The sequence below is a fragment of the Pinus tabuliformis genome, chromosome 1_2 (assembly GCF_031772625.1).
Source record: "Pinus tabuliformis cultivar Carrire ecotype Pingquan chromosome 1_2, CPIR1, whole genome shotgun sequence".
Classification (NCBI taxonomy): Eukaryota; Viridiplantae; Streptophyta; class Pinopsida; order Pinales; family Pinaceae; genus Pinus; species Pinus tabuliformis.
In genome coordinates, this window is record NC_142298.1 from 463,916,370 (window position 1) to 463,934,705 (window position 18,336).

An 18,336-nucleotide genomic window follows, 5' to 3' on the forward strand; every position below is an offset into this window, starting at 1 on the left:
TTTACAATATAAAATTAATTTACCTTAAAAATAGCCAACATTATATAGAGGGTATATATAAAATCATTATAAAATTGAATAATTTTATAAATACATCAATAAACATTTTATAGTTTGCATATTAGGGACTAGTGAGATTCGCCAATGTTTTTAAACTTCAAGATAATTTTCCATCCTTAAAATTTTCCCTAAGATTCATCAAAGACTGGTGCCTTAGAAATATCAACATTAAGTGAATCAGAATCGTGATCAAATGTATGAATAAAAAGATCGCGACACCCACGATCAGAAAATTTGAGATGTGCATCGACATCCTCATGATTTGACAAATCATACAGAGGGGGTTGATGAGAAACATAATTATTCACCCTTTGAATTTTCAGAAAGAAAAGATGACAGATTGGGTGGATTTGAAAATAAATATTTGTCCTCCCCGCAATCAAATGACGAACTGACATCTTGTGTGTTCTATGAATGATCAGAAGTAGAAACATCTGGGAATGAATTTTCACAAGGAAAATCAGAAATAGAAAAATCACAGAAGATGTCAGGATAGAGCGGATGAGGTGTGAACGAAAGGAGGTCATCCTTCACTACAGGTTCTTCTTCAGATTCCCACACATCGTCATAAAAAATGACAACGCAGATTGGCTTCTCAACAAAAACTCCGTTGACAACTTGATCCTCGTGAACAACATATGTGGATTCCGGAACGGATGAACACAACACAGTACAATACGGAGGATCATAGGAACCAGAGGATGAAGGTTTATATAACGATATCACGTGACAACCATCAAGGTTGCAGTCCAAATCTGCGCAAATATCTAGAGTAGGTGGGGTGGGAGGAGGTAACAATTCAACATAAGGGTTAACAACTTCTCCCACCTTGACCTGCGGAGCTAGAGCTGTTTGATGAGAAGTGGATGGAGGGTCACTTGTGACAACAACATTTTCAATCTTAGATTTGGAAGACCTAACACCGAGGAATGCTGGGAGGGGTTCGAATGATTCTAACTCATGTGGATTTTTAGAAATGTGAAGAAGATATTGAAATATTTCTTTGATAAATTTCCAATCCATTTCATCTTCCGAGATTTGAAAAGAAAGATTACGAAAAAGATCCCAAAATTGTGCAATAGATTCATCAAGTGTTTTTCGTAATTCCATAATTTTTTTATTAAGTGCTTTATGGCCATAACGGAAGAAATCATTACCTAACACTCAGATCTTGTGATTAAAAGAGTGAATAGAGGTTGTGGGCAATGTGAGACACCATTTCTAAATGTGTCATTCAAATGTGTGAGAGAATATCCCACAGGTAATGTCGTCCTAAGGGACTTCATTCCTTTCATAGAAAACTAAGAAGGCAACTTCGTGTCTTAACAGGGCTATTCCACCTTCATCGTTCTATTCAAGTCATGAAAAGCCATCTATGGCATCCTCTGACACTTTGAAATCATGTGCATGAGAAAAACATGCCAGATTTGAGATTGTAATAGTATTGAATGATGTGCAGAGATTCAAAACAAACTTTGAGGGCTCAACTTGTCATTTGGCCCTCCTTCTAGCACCATAAATGTTGACGGTGTTGGACCCACCAACATGTCAAGGGATCTCCTCGGTAAGAAATCCCAGCGAGACCTCAGACCATTTGGAGTAGGAGTCCCAGTAGTGGGTAGTAAAGTAGTGCCTTAACCATGGTAGAGTGCAGAGGTAAGTATGATAACTTTGTCGGAAGCAAGTGTGTGACCTTGCAACGAGTCAAGTGAGATGCATGGGGGTTCTAACACACAAAGGGAAAAAGGAAGTGTGTCCCTTAGAATCTTGTAATAGTACGCAACCGGAAAAGAACACACGAGTGGAATGACATCACAAAATGGAAAGCAAAATAGTCCACAATCCAATGTGACAAGTTAATCCAAAAACACAACTCCAACAAGATTCATACAATTTCATACAAAATAGTTCATACACAAATGCGTAAGTTAAATAACATACATTGCTAAAGCAACCAAAATAGTCCAACTACAATAAAAACATATCACTAGTACAAAATGGCTAATTAGTTACTAAAAAAATGACTAAAATTTGCATATAAACAACCATTTTTTAGTTGGTGGCTAATAGTGGCTAATTTACAATATCTTGTAACACGACCAACTTTTAGTCGTTTTTAGATTACTCATTAATTGGTTATCTCAATTTTATCGTATAGTAGTAAATTTAGTCATTCACTTAGTTATTAATTTGCATAATTAATGACCAAATACAGAACAAAATATACTACTATATGATCACCCAAAAAAACCAATTAATGACCAAAAAGCTAGTCGCGTTGTAAGATACTGTAAATTAGCTACTAATAGTCATATATATGAAAATTTTAGTCATCGTTTGAAACCAATTAAAGACCAAAAAAATATGACTAAATTTTGGTCTTGTTATAAGATACTGTAAATTAGCTACTAAGAGTAGTATATATGCAAAATTTAGTCATCATTTATAATCACAAATTTATCGTTTACAGTAATCACTTAAAAAAAATTTGTAGTTTCATATTCATTATATAAACAGCTAATTTAATAGTTTATATTCGTTTCACTTTCATTAATAAAACTATAAATGACTAATTTAGTCATATATTCATTCGTTCATTGTTAATCAATATAAACTACTAATTTAGTAGTTTTAGATTGATTTTATGTGTTCATTATTAATCAACAAATTAATTAGTATGATTTTGCGACTAAAAAAAATGTTATACAATGTGCACGTTCATCTAATATGAAAACAAAAAATTATATATGTTAATTACAATACTAAATAATATCAAGTACAACTCTAAATAATTTCAACCACGTAAATTATATTATATGAAATGTCAAATATTACAACATGAGTTTCCAACTTAATATTGGTTGGACTACAATTTATACATAAAATATTGTTTCATCACTTCAAAACATTATCATTGTGTTTCCAAAGCATTGTAGGTGAATTCACCAACTCTAAAAACTTGACAATCAGTCTCTATGTGTATATCTCATGCGAGATATTGGCTTTAAGGGTATCACTAGACCGGTTCTCTTATCTCTCTCTCTTTCTGCATTTGCCGCTTCAATGTTATTGGTCTGCTCTTTCTTCAACTCCTACTTCTTACCATCAATACTTAGTTCCTCTTCTGAAAATGAAAGAAGATACAATGAAGAGTATAAGATATGAAAGAATATGAATGTTGGAATATAAACTAAAGTAGACTATAAAAGATTTATAAGACATATACCTCAACATCAACTACGCCAATGCTACTTTTCCGCATAAACGGAAGAAACTCAAACAAGTTTTATTCAATTGGGCGATAGTAGCCACTATGTCGCCAGATGACCTACATAAACAAAGCAAATAAAGTGTCACCATAGAAAAGAACCCCTGAAAAATCTGCATCCAATAACAAAAATAATTATTTAAATTTTCCCATATATTAACTAATCATTGACAATACTAATATGTACTTGTAGCAGAAAAGGGCATATATTTACTGAAAATGTGAAATATAGGAAAAATGTCTTCTTAAGCTAATACCCTTAACATATTTAAATGTCAAAATATCAATGATATCAGACAACTAAATTTAAGGACTATATTAAAAAAATGAAGGAATCAATACAAAAAAGTTATACAAGCCTTTTTTCCGGCATAGAAAAGATACATTGTCACTTAAAATAGTTTTGAGATCTCCTTATCATGTGATCTAAATTTATGGCAAAAATATCAATCATGAAGCTCGAGAAACTCAAACTAGTTTTATTCAATTGGGTGATAGTAGCCACTATGTTGCCAGATGACCTGCATAAACAAAGAAAATAAAACGTCACCATTAAAAAAACATCTGAAAATTTTGCATCCAATAACGAAAATGGCTATTTAAATTTTCCCATATATTAACGGATCATTGACAATACTAATATGTACTTGTAGCAAAAAAAGGCATAGATTTACTAAAAATGTGAAATATAGGCATAATGTCTTCTTAATCTAAGACCCTTAACATATTGAAATGTCAAAATATCAATGAATTCTTTATATTAGACAACTAAATTTAAGGACCATATTAAAAAAATGAAGGAATCAATACACAAAAGTTGTACAAGCCTTTTTTTTCGGCATAGAAAAGATACATTCACTTAAAACAATTTTGAGATCTCCTTATTATGTGATCTAAATTTATGGCAAAAATATCAATCATGAAACTCAAGGGAAATTTACCTATGTCGCTTGCATTAAATAGCTTATGGAGCGCAGATGACCATCAACCAAGTCTACCACATGAATTAGTCTCGAACCTAATAGCATTGCAAGTATAGTAGAACAAAAATAAATAGTTGCAAATAGACAATCTAAAATGCATAAACAAATAAATGAGTGAGGAGTTAAAGTAGCATATTAAAGAGTTGACAATAGTCAAAAACATATGCAAGCTTCAAAAGAAATAGGTTCAAAGATCTATGACCTATAAAATGGTCTCTTAAAGTTGTCCAAGTATCAATGTTCAATAAGTAGAAAGTATTGCATAATCAATATGTTCTAATATATAATAGTCTCATAAATTATCCTAAGAGACTGACTCTGCTGCATACTAATATGACATTTTTGGAAAGCTCTTATTCTGCTAGTAATTTCATGTGTGTAGATTCAAAACCACAAATTTCTATGTTATCTAAAAAACAAATTGGCATCTCTATAAAAATTTATAATAGCATCAAATATTGAATATAGTATTCTATCCTACCACTGTGCCATCCTTTGTTGGGAAATCATTACCATAAATGTTCAACATTGGTTGCCTACCATAACCACTTGTTGGATGAAAGCCATGAGGTTATTTGGAATTCCCTTCGGATATTCACCAATCTGGCTACTTGGGTGAGCTCCAACTGGGTTGAAGTAGCTTAGTAAAATCATTCTCCACTCTAGATCTAACTTATAAATATCATGGGCTATATCTTCAAGGAAGAGTTGAAGAAACAGATGGAAAAGTCATTAATTTCTGTAGCTACATGGTCCATCTAACCACTAATAACGAAATTATTTTAAGCAAGAAAAATGTAAGAATCTACTTAGAAAATATTAATAGTTATTAAAATAGCAGTCGCACTCAACAACTAAAAAAATACAATATGGAGATATAACTATTGGTGCACACATCAAGTTGAACAACATATCTTAGTGCATCCATAGGGATTCATTGCAAAAAGTTGGAAGTATTCTACACAAGGAATCACCTTGGGTTGTCCATAAACTATAGCTGATGATGAAAAAACCATTTGATAAACATATTTGAGTAAAACATGATTATGCTTCAAGTTAAATTACTAAAAATAATTTATGAAATTAACATCTAGTAGTGTCATAACTGAGCAACATTGATACCCATATCCTTGTATGCAATGGATATACTAAAATGGATCAAAATCATCCATAAATGAGCAGCAGACAAGATCACAATAATGCCCAACTATCTCACTCACTTGCATCAGCTTGAATGAAAACATTTTATATATTGATCTTAGAGCAACACTGAAGAGAGATGTTATCCTTCCTTATAATTTTCATTTTTTTCTCTATTGACCCATTTATTATGCCACTAGGGAGGAATTGGAAGCATCAAGATGATACACATCTTAATTAGAAAAAATAACAAAATATATTCTGAGATTCTATATCAAATTAAACACGAAACTTTCACACAATCAAAACAGATGACAAATTTGCTTAAAATCAGGAATTTTTGTGCTTGTATGCTATGAAACACAAGTATTTTGAAAATCCATACCATTACATATTTCATATATTTAATCATAGTGAATCAAGTATCACAAAAAATTATGCCATTTTAACCAAATGGATGACTTATTTAGATCTAGGTGAAACAATGTAAATTTTTGAAAATTTTGCTCAAGTCAAATTGGTTTTATAATGCCCTCTTTGAAAAATATTTGGGAACTGATTTATGTACTTGTAATAAATCAGATAGAATATCAAAATGATGATTTGATTAACTAAAATATCTCAAATAATTCCTTGATAACTCTACTATCATTCGAACTCGTGAATTAGCTTGAGCTGGCGCCACGAATAACCACCAGGATAACAAATTTATGAGCCACTACATTTTGTGGTTGCACAAGTTTATTAGTTATTTCAGAATTGTTTCTAAAGTTGATCCAATTCTTACAATATAAGAAAGTATCTACTAAAAAATGAAGTTAAAAAAGAAATCAAGAAAATCAAGGATATTTCAAATCCACATACTTCATCCTTCAAGGAATCAGATATGAATAGAATGAAGAAATAGCCATGGGATCACCATTGTCATCAATGTTCACTAATATGTACATCAAGTACATTGAAAAGAAGGTATTAGGATCCCTTCCACTAAAACCAGATCAAAGGGACCAATTCATAGATGTATGAATATCGAATGCTCTCATGGAATGAAAATCATGAATGAATTTCTCAATCATCTCAACAACCAAAATGAAAGCATCAGATTCATGATGGAGGTGGAAAATAATAGGAGCATTCCCTTCATTGACGTTCTCATAAAAAATAATTAAGATGGATCCTTATTGGCTTATCCCATCAAGTTTACCAGAATAAAACCCATACCACTAGATACTTGCACGTAGATTCTCCTCATTATCCAGTGCAAAAACAAGTTGCAATCAACACTCTAGTAATGAGCCACTAGGCTCTTTGAAGATGATCATAGAGCAAGAACTACAACACTTGGAAAAGGTATTCAAAATAGATGGCTATAGTGAGAGACAATATAACAACACTCTCCTAAAGGCAAAGATGATCTCCAAAGAAGGCAAGAAGAAGAGAATGCAATATCAAAAATAACATTGCCTTACATCAAGCACTGACATAAAATCACAAAAACTATGAAAAGGGGTAGCGCAAAATTCACCATCTCCCCCCAAATACCATACCAGGAAAGTTAAACTATGTAAAAGGCCTAATCAATCCTAAAATGAAGAAAGGCATCCACACTATAACATGTTCCTTTGGAAAGATTTACATTGCAGAAATTGGTAGGTATATGCAAACTAAACTTAAGGAGCACTATGCTAATATCATTTGATAACTCTACTATAATGCCTCTACATTGGCACAATTCTATAATATACACAATTATAAATATCATTAACAGTGGCAAGGTTTAGAATTACCTTTCTGCAACCATGTTTGGCCATAATCTCATATAGGTTTGAGGTGCCAACTAGATTGTTCTTATAATAATGTAATGGAATTGCTACACTTTCACCAACATCCTTCAATCCAGCAAAATGTATCACGACATCAAATCTACACCATGACAAAGCAAAGATTCTAATTAGATTAAATAATTTACTACTCGTAAGGGTTCTGGTGCAACAAATGGAAGGATAGTACACAAATTCAAGAACAGAGAACCAGTCACCAACAACTCAACCATCGGAATAAGTAGTCTAAAGCTAGATAATATTTGACAGTCTGCAACTATCTCTAATTTATATATGGTGCTAATCAACATACTAAATTGTAGATGACAAAACACAAATTATGACCTAAGCAATCTTGAAACAAAATATAGCTATAGATGTCAAAAAAAAGGCATACAAATGGAATATGTAAAGGAATGATTCATAACATTTTATACCCAATAAAAACATCAAAATAACAACAATAAACATATAAAATTTGATTTAGTATTTAGAATGTAGAATGTAACATGCATAACCAAATATACTACTTACTTGGCCAATGAAAAAACCTTACTTATATCCTCTTTGTTGCAAATATCTCCCTGCAATCATAAGAACAATTCACTTTGATTATTCTTGTCATTTATAGTACCATTTTTTCTATCATTACACCCTAACCATAGTTTAATATATATTCAAAGATATAAGTGACTCTTCTAAGAAAACAGAATACAACTAATTTACAAAGGAGACATCACTGTTGCAAATGACATGCAAATTGAAGACTTGTTTTCCATGATGATGGATGTAATGTCCTCTCGAAATATCAGACATTTTACAAAATTTACACAGTTCAATATCCAGAATTCCAGCATCATGGTTTTTTGTTGAAATCAATGCAATCCAAAGGAGGTGAAAGGTACAACTAGTTAAAATGATCTATCTAAAAAATGAATCTTCCCAAAAACCACAGTAATACAAGCCTTAACAATTTAAGAGTAAGTATATATTTTAAGAAAATATGAAAGATAGGTCAGACCATCTAAGGACTTATGCTCTGTCACAATGCTTACCAATTTGTTTTGTTGAAGTTAAAATTTCCTCAAATTTCAAAGCCTGCAACTGATATCATAGTGTTTTATAGGAATTCATTCTTTTAACATGACTTTTTTGGGTTATATAAAAGTAAATTAAAATAAAATAAAAATTTGATACCTTCACCTGCCATACATTCTTGTCAATGCTCCCAATACATTCTCTCTTGTTTTTGCTGCGAAATCGACTGTAATTTGTGTCCCTAAACACCAATGGAAGCTGAAAATTTGTTCCTGAAGCAATACAGTCTGTGCCTTTTCCTGAAGAAATGCAGTTTGTTCCTATGCTTAAAATACATGTCGCTGTTCAAAACCTAGAGATTTGAACAATTCCCTATATATGTGCTTAAACCTAAATCAACCTGTCAGAACAATGATCTATGTGGCACTAGAAAAAACTACTGCAACACTATAACTCCACAAAATAAACAACTTCAAATTATAATTCTTAGAAATCTCTACCAAATTTTGGGAAAAGGACCATTTCCTCCTACACTAATAAAACCTAACATTGAATCGTTCGAAGAATTCGTTTCCCTATACTAGCTAGAGAGAGAATAATAGAGTACAATGAATGTGCCATTATTGGTTCAATTCATATCTAAGGAAAATTATCAGGACTTGTCATAATTAAATATTTATTACCAACCAATCCTCAACCTGAGGTTAACTACTTCCTTCACTTGTCATCCCTGAGTCAGAGTTTTATCCATGGCATATTCAAACAATGGCTCACTATATTATTCTTATTACCGGGGCCACACAAATATCATTACCATAGAAAGAGGATCCACATGTCGATTTTGTTGTTTCTTTTTCAATCTATGAGCATGACACCTGTTATCACCCTAAAATCTTTGTCTCTAAGCTTTGGAAATTTGCCTTGTTTCTAGTCATAGTCTTATAATTTTTGAGTCATCCCATCACAATTAGTGTCATTCTCATTTACAAACCCTTCTTCTAGTCATGGTGTTAAAGGGTCTCTAGGTCATAAGGTTAGAAGTCTTTTAAGATCATATCTCTTTTCCAAATAATGTTTGACAGCCTCATTCCATGTTTTAGAAGTCTTACCAGGTGTTTATAGGTCATATCTCACATCATTTTGGAGAAATTTTGAAAGTAGCTACGAAATCACTGAACTAGGAGTTTTCGTAGCGCGCTACGAAATCCCTGTAGTAGCCTGTTTTAGCAGAAAAACTGTTTTTACTAGTTAACTTCCAAAAGCTTTCCTAAGCAGCCGAGAACTTAATTTTGCAAACTGAAAGAGGCTTTTCTTCCTAACATGCTGCACTACATAAACCTCTTTCAGTTTCTTCAATTCCATTCTGAGGTGGGAGAAATTTATGGTTAAACTTTCGCTACGAAACTGCTGAAAGTCAGGCTTTGTCTTCTGGTTTTAGCAGTCTTTTTCAAGATCCGTTTCTGGTTACAAGAAGATGTATTTTGGAATTCTGAGGGAGGTTTCTCTTCATAAACTCTCCAGATACAATAACGTATCTCACTTTATTCATAAGTGTTTTCAGTTGAGAGATACTAAGCTTTCATTGAGACCCTACTTTCAGAAAACGGATTTTTCCTGTTTGCCACGTGTTTTTCAAGGATAGTTTCTGGACAGCTGGAGAAATGTTTTAAAAAAACAGGGGAGTTTTTTGTTCTGGAAAACATGTGCTACAAAAACATCCTTCAGTTTCGTAAAATGTGTCATGGATGAAGAGATAAAGGCTCTGTCCCACGTGCCAATTTTCAAGGATCTAAACCTAAAAACAGGGAAACATGTTCCCTAATTTCTAGGGTTTGTCATCAGCAGTTGGGTGACCACGTGGGAGGCTTCATCAAATTCGACTTCTTGAGGTTGCAAGTTGTCAAATAATGCTTTAAATGCTTAGATAAGGTTGTTGAATCATGATAAGGAGTTACACTCCTAGTTGTATTAGGTCACTAGCACTCCTAGTTAACAGCTAGTTCTAATTAATGGTTTGTTTTATGGTTAGAATAGGTGTCACTGATGGAAAATTCGAATTCTCTTGATGAGGGATGATGGAATCCTAATTGTAAATTCTTTATATAGAGCAAGAGGTCGAATTAGCAAAGGGTTGGAAAATGTTAGAGAAAAAGACTACTTTTGTAAATGATATGCAGGGATTGATATATACAGAAGCAGTTGGACTTTTCTGAAGCTGAGATTCTTAGTGTACTTCAGTGAGCTTCATCTTTTATCTTTGAAATGCTTTACTTCCATAGTCTTAATGCTTACTTCTCAGGATTCATGAAGGATTTTTTATGTTCAGAATATGTGATGTTGTCCTTTCCTTAATTCTTATAGTGGTATGGATGTATAATCACTCAGAATTCATTGAATGTGCTCTGACTTCCTGTATACATTCATAAACTGTTGGTCCCATATGAGTTTATGTTCTGAATGTTTAAATGCTAAATGCCCTGACTTCCATGTAGGTATTAAACTCTGATCTATCACTTGAAATTCTTTCCTTTTGAATACCTTGATGTATCATTACTCAGAATTCATGCCCACATGCTCTGACTCCTATGAACTTCAAGTTATTGAGACTTTCTTGAATGTGTCACTCTTTCATTGAAGTATATACAAGCCTCAGTTTTATAAGAAGAGATATTCGTTATCCTTATCTCTGTCACTGACTCCATAGCCCAATGGTAGCAAGTCTCCATCTTCCAATCTACAAACATATAAAATCACAAACCATAGAGTTAGCCATCTATCCATATCTTTAATCAATATCATTAACCCTTTGAGAGAGACCTCTCAGGCTAAGGAGGCTAAGCCTCAGACTAAAGTAGGTTTGAAATAGTTACTTAGAGTCATCCTGACCAGCAGCCTATCAGGGTCTGATTTTGAGATAACATTTTGGTGCCTCTGCCGAGAACCTGAAGTCTATTCATTCCCGAAATTAAGAGGTTGAACTTCTGAAGGTAGCAGGAGCTCAAACATCTATTTGAGGCTGCAAAACTACCTTGGCAACTCCACACATCAAATAACAAATTGGAAGGTGACTCCACTGCTAGAAGATCAGTAGCTTGATGAAGTTCCAAGATGAGTTCCACTGCAAGAATGAATGCCAGGTATGCTCCTATGAATTGGTCTCATATCCCTGGTTTTCCAAATCCTATGCCAAAGGTTGATTGGTTAGAGGATCTTCCTATATTCAAAGATGAAAAGAAAGACAATGCTGCTCTTCATTTGGTTAGGTTCCATATGCATGTACGCAGTCTTAAGGTTCAGTTCCCTGAAGATTGTCTCATGAGGATGTTTATGACCACTAGAAGGAAAGGCATGGTCTTGGTATAAAAGTTTGGAAAATGGTTCATTATATTCTCTTGCTGATTTCCATGATGTGTTCTATGACATGTATAAAGAGTGTCATCCCTCCTTATTGCTGGTCAAAGATTGTTGTAAACATTCTACGAGTTTTATTCAATATTTGGAGGATTGTTATGATGATGATGAATTTATGGATGAAGAAATTTTAGAGGCTCTTCATAACAATGCATTTCAACACCAAGAAGAAAGTATAACATCTCATGAAACGCAGCATGAAGATCAGCAGGGGTTTATTTGTGAAAACCATGTTTCATCCTTTGATATGAATGAAAAGATGCAGCAGATTTGTCAGTCTTTTGATCATAAAGAATATGAAATTGATTGCAAACACCAAGAAGAAATACTGGAAGAAATTTTTTATAATCCTCAGGCAGAAGAAAAGGTTGTTCATTTTTGTGATTCCTTGCAGCAGCTTACATCAAAGAATGATCACAATAGTGAGGAAAATTACATTGTCTATGGGAATCATGCAGAAAGGCAGTTGGATAGCACATCAAAGGAATTTTGTGTGGCTAAGGATCAGTTGTCTAAAGATATAGAAAGTTGTGAGAATCATCAAACTAACCATGTGTTTTTTGACCCTATAGCTGAATACATGGAAAAGATTTACTGTTCAGGCTTCCAGTTATATTTTCATCTTGAAGAACAGTTACACCTCATGCTGCCTTGGTTATTTCAGTATCTGGTTTATTTTTGTTTCAAGCACAGTCAAAGGATTCAAGTGTCAGATCAGATTGATGATTGGCTTCATTGGAAGTTTCATGTTCCTTGAGCTACAATTGGAGAATGCAGCTGATAGGGTAGGTAGGAATGTGCAAATAAGCTCAGGGTAGGTTGACTGAGCATCTATTTCAGTAGGTGCAGTTTGAATTCTTCGTTCAGAAAACATAAAGGCTTGAGGAGAAAATTGGGCAGAGGTTCAGAGTTTTATTCTAGAGGATGGATAGCGGCACTGGAGCTACAGGTTCTTAATGTACCACAAGGGCACACTATCCCTAGTGGAGCCACTGTTATCACCCTAAAATCTTTGTCTCTAAGCTTTGGAAAGTTGCCTTGTTTTTAGTCATAGTCTAATAATTTTTGAGTCATCTCATCACAATTAGTGTCATTCTCATTTACAAACCCTTCTTCTAGTCATGGTGTTAAAGGGTCTCTAGTTCATTTCATGCTTTACGGGTTAGGTCATAAGGTTAGAAGTCTTTTAAGATCATATCTCTTTTCCAAATAATGTTTGACAGCCTCATTCCATGTTTTAGAAGTCTTACCAGGTGTTTATAAGTCATATCTCACATCATTTTGGAGAAATTTTGAAAGTGGCTACGAAATCACTGAACTAGGAGTTTTCGTAGCGCGCTACGAAACCCCTGTAGCAGCCTGTTTTAGCAGAAAAACTGTTTTTACTAGTTAACTTCCAAAATCTTTCCTGAGCAGCTGAGAACTTAATTTTGCAAACTGAAAGAGGCTTTTCTTCCTAACATGCTGCACTACATAAACCTCTTTCAGTTTCTTCAATTCCATTCTAAGGTGGGAGAAATTTATGGTTAAACGTTCGCTACGAAACTGCTGAAAGTCAGGCTTTGTCTTCTGGTTTTAGCAGTCTTTTTCAAGATCCGTTTCTGGTTACAAGAAGATGTATTTTGGAATTATGAGGGAGGTTTCTCTTCATAAACACTCCAGATACAATAACCTATCTCACTTTATTCATAAGGGTTTTCAGTTGGGAGATACTAAGCTTTCATTGAGACCCTACTTTCAGAAAACAGATTTTTCCTGTTTGCCATGTGTTTTTCAAGGACAGTTTCTGGACAGCTGGAGAAATTTTTTAAAAAACCAGGAGAGGTTTTTGTTCTGGACAACATGGAATACAAAAACCTCCTTCAGTTTCGTAAAATGTGTCATGGATGAAGAGATAGAGGCTCTGTCCCACGTGCCAATTTTCAAGGATCTAAACCTAAAAACAGGGAAACATGTTCCCTAATTTCTAGGGTTTGTCATCAGCAGTTGGGTGACCACGTGGGAGGCTTCATCAAATTCGACTTCTTGAGGTTGCAAGTTGTCAAATAATGCTTTAAATTCTTAGGTAAGGTTGTTGAATCATGATAAGGAGTTACACTCCTAGTTGTATTAGGTCACTAGCACTCCTAGTTAACAGCTAGTTCTAATTAATGGTTTGTTTTATGGTTAGAATAGGTGTCACTGATGGAAAATTCGAATTCTCTTGATGAGGGATGATGGAATCCTAATTGTAAATGCTTTATATAGAGCAAGAGGTCGAATTAGCAAAGGGTTGGAAAATGTTAGAGAAAAAGACTACTTTTGTAAATGATATGCAGGGATTGATATATACAGAAGCAGTTGGACTTTTCTGAAGCTGAGATTCTTAGTGTACTTCAGTGAGCTTCATCTTTTATCTTTGAAATGCTTTACTTCCATAGTCTTAATGCTTACTTCTCAGGATTCATGAAGGATTTTTTATGTTCAGAATATGTGATGTTGTCCTTTCCTTAATTCTTACAGTGGTATGGATGTATAATCACTCAGAATTCACTGAATGTGCTCTGACTTCCTGTATACATTCATAAACTGTTGGTCCCATATGAGTTTATGTTCTGAATGTTTAAATGTTGAATGCCCTGACTTCCATGTAGGTATTAAACTCTGATCTATCACTTGAAATTCTTTCCTTTTGAATACCTTGATGTATCATTACTCAGAATTCATGCCCACATGCTCTGAATCCTATGAACTTCAAGTTATTGAGACTTTCTTGAATGAGTCACTCTTTCATTGAAGTATATACAAGCCTCAGTTTTATAAGAAGAGATATTTTTTATCCTTATCTCTGTCACTGACTCCATAGCCCAATGGTAGCAAGTCTCCATCTTCCAATCTACAAACATATAAAATCACAAACCATAGAGTTAGCCATCTATCCATATCTTTAATCAATATCATTAACCCTTTGAGAGAGCCCTCTCAGGCTAAGGAGGCTAAGCCTCAGCCTAAAGTAGGTTTGAAATAGTTACTTAGAGTCATCCTGACCAGCAGCCTATCAGGGTCTGATTTTGAGATAACAACACCCTCAAATCTAAAACACTTTAAACCCCAACCATGGAGTTGTTGTAGTAATAATGTTATCCATCCACCCACGTTACACACAAAAACTTGTAGGTTCAACGCACTCAATCCAATGGAGATGGTAGCTTCTAGCTTTTGAAAGAAAACAACATCCATCTACATGAATACATAATACATAGATGTTTTTTAAAGAGATGGTAGTTTCCAGCTTCCGGAAGAAAATAATATTCATTTATCTAAATATATAGATGGTTTTTAAAGAAAATAAATAGCTAGTTGTGTAGATCTAGCTCTAGTTGTTTGGTGAAAAATCTCTTTTCCAACTATATAGATTCAAGTATCTGTAATCCATTTTCCGACAGTATATATTCAAGTATCTGTGAACAATCCCTTTTCCAACAATATAGATTCAAGTATCCAGAAACCCTTTCCCCAACTGCAGAGTTCCAGTCTCCAAAAACATGTGATATTAGATATTTGACATCTGATATTATCATCACAATTGTCATCTAAAAGATGTTAGAGATGATGTCTGAAACTAAATTTAAGGAGATAATTGGCGTTGATAAGATAGTGCACGATACAGTAAGGGGAACAGAAGACCTGCTTCATCCAGTTCAATAGATTCATTTAATTCAAAAGCAAGTATTTATGATGAATCATTGCTTTCATCATACTTTGCTAGAGGGATGGTTGTTGCCATAATTTTGTCAAAAGAATGCAATTCATCTCACCACGCACTCTGTACTATTGTTTTCAAACAAAATTCTTGATGTTCTACAAATGTTGAAGATACAACTATAATGCTTTGTGGACCTTCATAACCAATATTAGAAGATACCTTTGAAAGCTCATTATGTTTGATTTGAACTTTCCTTTCAATGTCACAAATATCAATAACAATACAAGATCCCTTCTCTGTAGTAACTTTTTTCTTGTCATAACTAGTAGTCACACCGATTCCTTTATTTGCTACTTCTCTAGATGCCACAGTCTGCTCTGGTTCCATGCACTCTCTTTTTTCAATCAGAGTTTCCTGAGTTTCCTGACTTATATGTGATGCTCCTGGCAACAAGAAGATGTTAATTACCTTTGTGTTCACCCTTTCCTTGGTCTTCATGTTCAATTCCATAGGTAGAATGGTATTCCTTGGCATCAAGCCCGTCATTACTTTTATTTTGTTGATAAGACAAACTTATATCCTCTACATCTTTATCAGGCAACTTATTATATCCAGACTGCTTGTCATGGCCCTCTTCTTTTTCCAACCGTGTTTGCCACTTGATGTGTAATTTGCACAAAATCGTTTTTAGAAAGGCCTGCATGATAATTATTTGGCTCCCTAACATCAAAATCAGAGGCCCCTATGCATGGAACATATCCTTCACTTGGATTTTCTTGGTTTTCATTTCCAACCTCTTTTTCCTTTTCCAAGCAGTGTTCACTAATTCCTTGGTTATCTCCTTGTACACTAATGCCCTTGAAATGTACCTTTTCTTCTTGTAAATTAATTGCATCCTGTATTTGGTCTCCACCAAGTACCTCTTGTCTGTCTCTTCTCTCTAGTTCAGATTGTTTTTCACAGTTGAATCCAATCCATCTTTTCCTTTGATGTACAGTTATTCAACATCATAATAGAACTCATCCCTTGGTTGTTCCCCACCCTTGTTTGAACATGAGTGCTCTTGTATTCTGTCTTCAATAAGGCCCTTTATACCATCCCCTACCATAGCAACATTTATAGTTTCCAAATCCCTCATAGAGGAATTCAAAGCATCCTCCTTTTTACCAGTAAATTCCAAATTTTGAAATGTATCCAAGTTAGTTCTAGAAGCATCTCGATGATCCATGGAATAGTGATCATTCTTTTCTTTCTTCATATTCAACACATTTTGACCTACTACATCATCACTCCGAGGTGAATTGAGTTTGGATCCATAACCTGATAAACCATCCTGGCCTAAATTCTCTCATGTTCTCATGAAAGTTGTTACAGAATTGCCTACGACATTTGCATTCTCATCTTTTGATATTTCAGTCACAACTATGCTTGCCAGTAAATTCATATAGCATTGATCCATGCTACTGTTTTTGCTTGAGAATGGATAGAGAATCCTTCACTGGTACCTTCTGAGTTCTCACTAGGTTCACAATATTTTCTTCTTTCTATCTCAACAGTCCCCTCTACCAAGTCTTCCTTTCGCTTTTCCCTTTCACCAAGGTCTGAAGACAGAATTTGAGCTGTATTGCACATTTCCAACATTTTTTCACTATTTTCACCATTAATGCTACACTTCACTCCTAAATAGGTATAGAACTTATGGATTTGGTTTTATTTCTCTAGAAATCCTCTGTATTAACCTTTGGAGAGGAATTACCATCAAAAAGAATATTCAGTTCTTTTATCTTCCCATAGTGCACATCCTATTTTTCTTTCTTTCCAGGAGAAAGCCCATGGTTCCCAGGAATTGCTTTATCTACATTCAATCCACAATTTACACTTCTAGTAGGGCTTCAGGATGGGTTAGGAAGTCTTTGTATCAAGTATCAACCTCTGAATGTTATCCCCTTGGGCAATATTTATTCCCTTGTCACATAATTTTCCAGAGTGTGATTCTTTCTCACCTGATGCATTTCTACTACGTGACTATGCTTTCCCAACCATGGATTCTTCGTGGCTCCCTAATAGAAGTGAACTCTGGACACTTTTGATTGAAATCTTACATGGTGAACTACAAAAGAGGACTTATTACTAACTAAACATACCATATAACTCTGAGTATCTTGTTTTTTGAACTGGACTAGCAACTTTTGCAAATATATAATGAATCAAATACAAAATTTCCTCTTAACTGTAAAATCAAGCAGCAAATTCCCTTTTTTATTTATCAAAAAAGCATTGTTGGAACGTGAACAAATTGATCTATTCATTTAAAACATTCAAGGGATATAGGATCAACTATATCATTAAAACAATAGCATAAGAAAAAAAGTAAAAAATAATGACAAGATGTGGTGAAGTTTCAGTGTCTTTACCAGATTGTTGTACTGCAATCATATCAGCTGAAGCAATCAGTAGCAACCGTACATAGTGGCACAAGAGTTGTGTCCCATCTTTGCCCATGGAATCTTGTTTGCCCCATGCAAAAGGAAAAAATAGATATTCCCTTAGTCCACTATAACATAAAGTTGCGTTCTTCACCCATGTTTCTTTCTAATATTTTTCAACAACACCTTTAATGTCATTTTCAAATCAAGAACTAAATACAATTACAATTGTATTAAAGTTTGAATTGTTTAGGATGTAGAAGTACTCAAATATAGAGTAAAAGAGTACTAATTGAAAACAAAATTATAATAATAAGGTGCATGAGGCTTCATTACACTTTTAAACTTGAAGAATATAGAGATAATAAATCAAAAGTTCCTAAATTCCCAAACCATGCCAGTTTAATATAAGCTATCAACTCAATTAGAAAATTGGAAAATTCTGGAGAGGGAATGAGAGAAATTTAAAGCCACATGAAAATATCCATCCAACACTTCCCTCTGG

At 34.0% G+C, this 18,336-nt stretch overlaps 1 long non-coding RNA gene across 3 annotated transcripts; it reads right to left on the reverse strand.

Annotated features, from left to right (window-relative positions):
• Positions 1-2,849: 2,849 nt before the first annotated feature.
• LOC149206353 (uncharacterized) lies at positions 2,850-18,306 on the reverse strand. Of its 3 annotated transcripts, XR_016251920.1 has the most exons (7): positions 17,820-18,305; positions 7,806-7,855; positions 7,239-7,374; positions 4,270-4,346; positions 3,713-3,849; positions 3,287-3,388; positions 2,850-3,184 (listed from the first exon to the last, which is right to left on the reverse strand). It is a non-coding gene; the product is annotated as an uncharacterized LOC149206353 (long non-coding RNA). The 3 variants fall into 3 exon arrangements; XR_016251922.1 differs by lacking the exon at positions 7,806-7,855 and having other exon boundaries at positions 17,820-18,306; XR_016251921.1 differs by lacking the exon at positions 3,713-3,849 and having other exon boundaries at positions 17,820-18,302.
• Between the last annotated feature and the right edge of the window lie 30 nt (positions 18,307-18,336).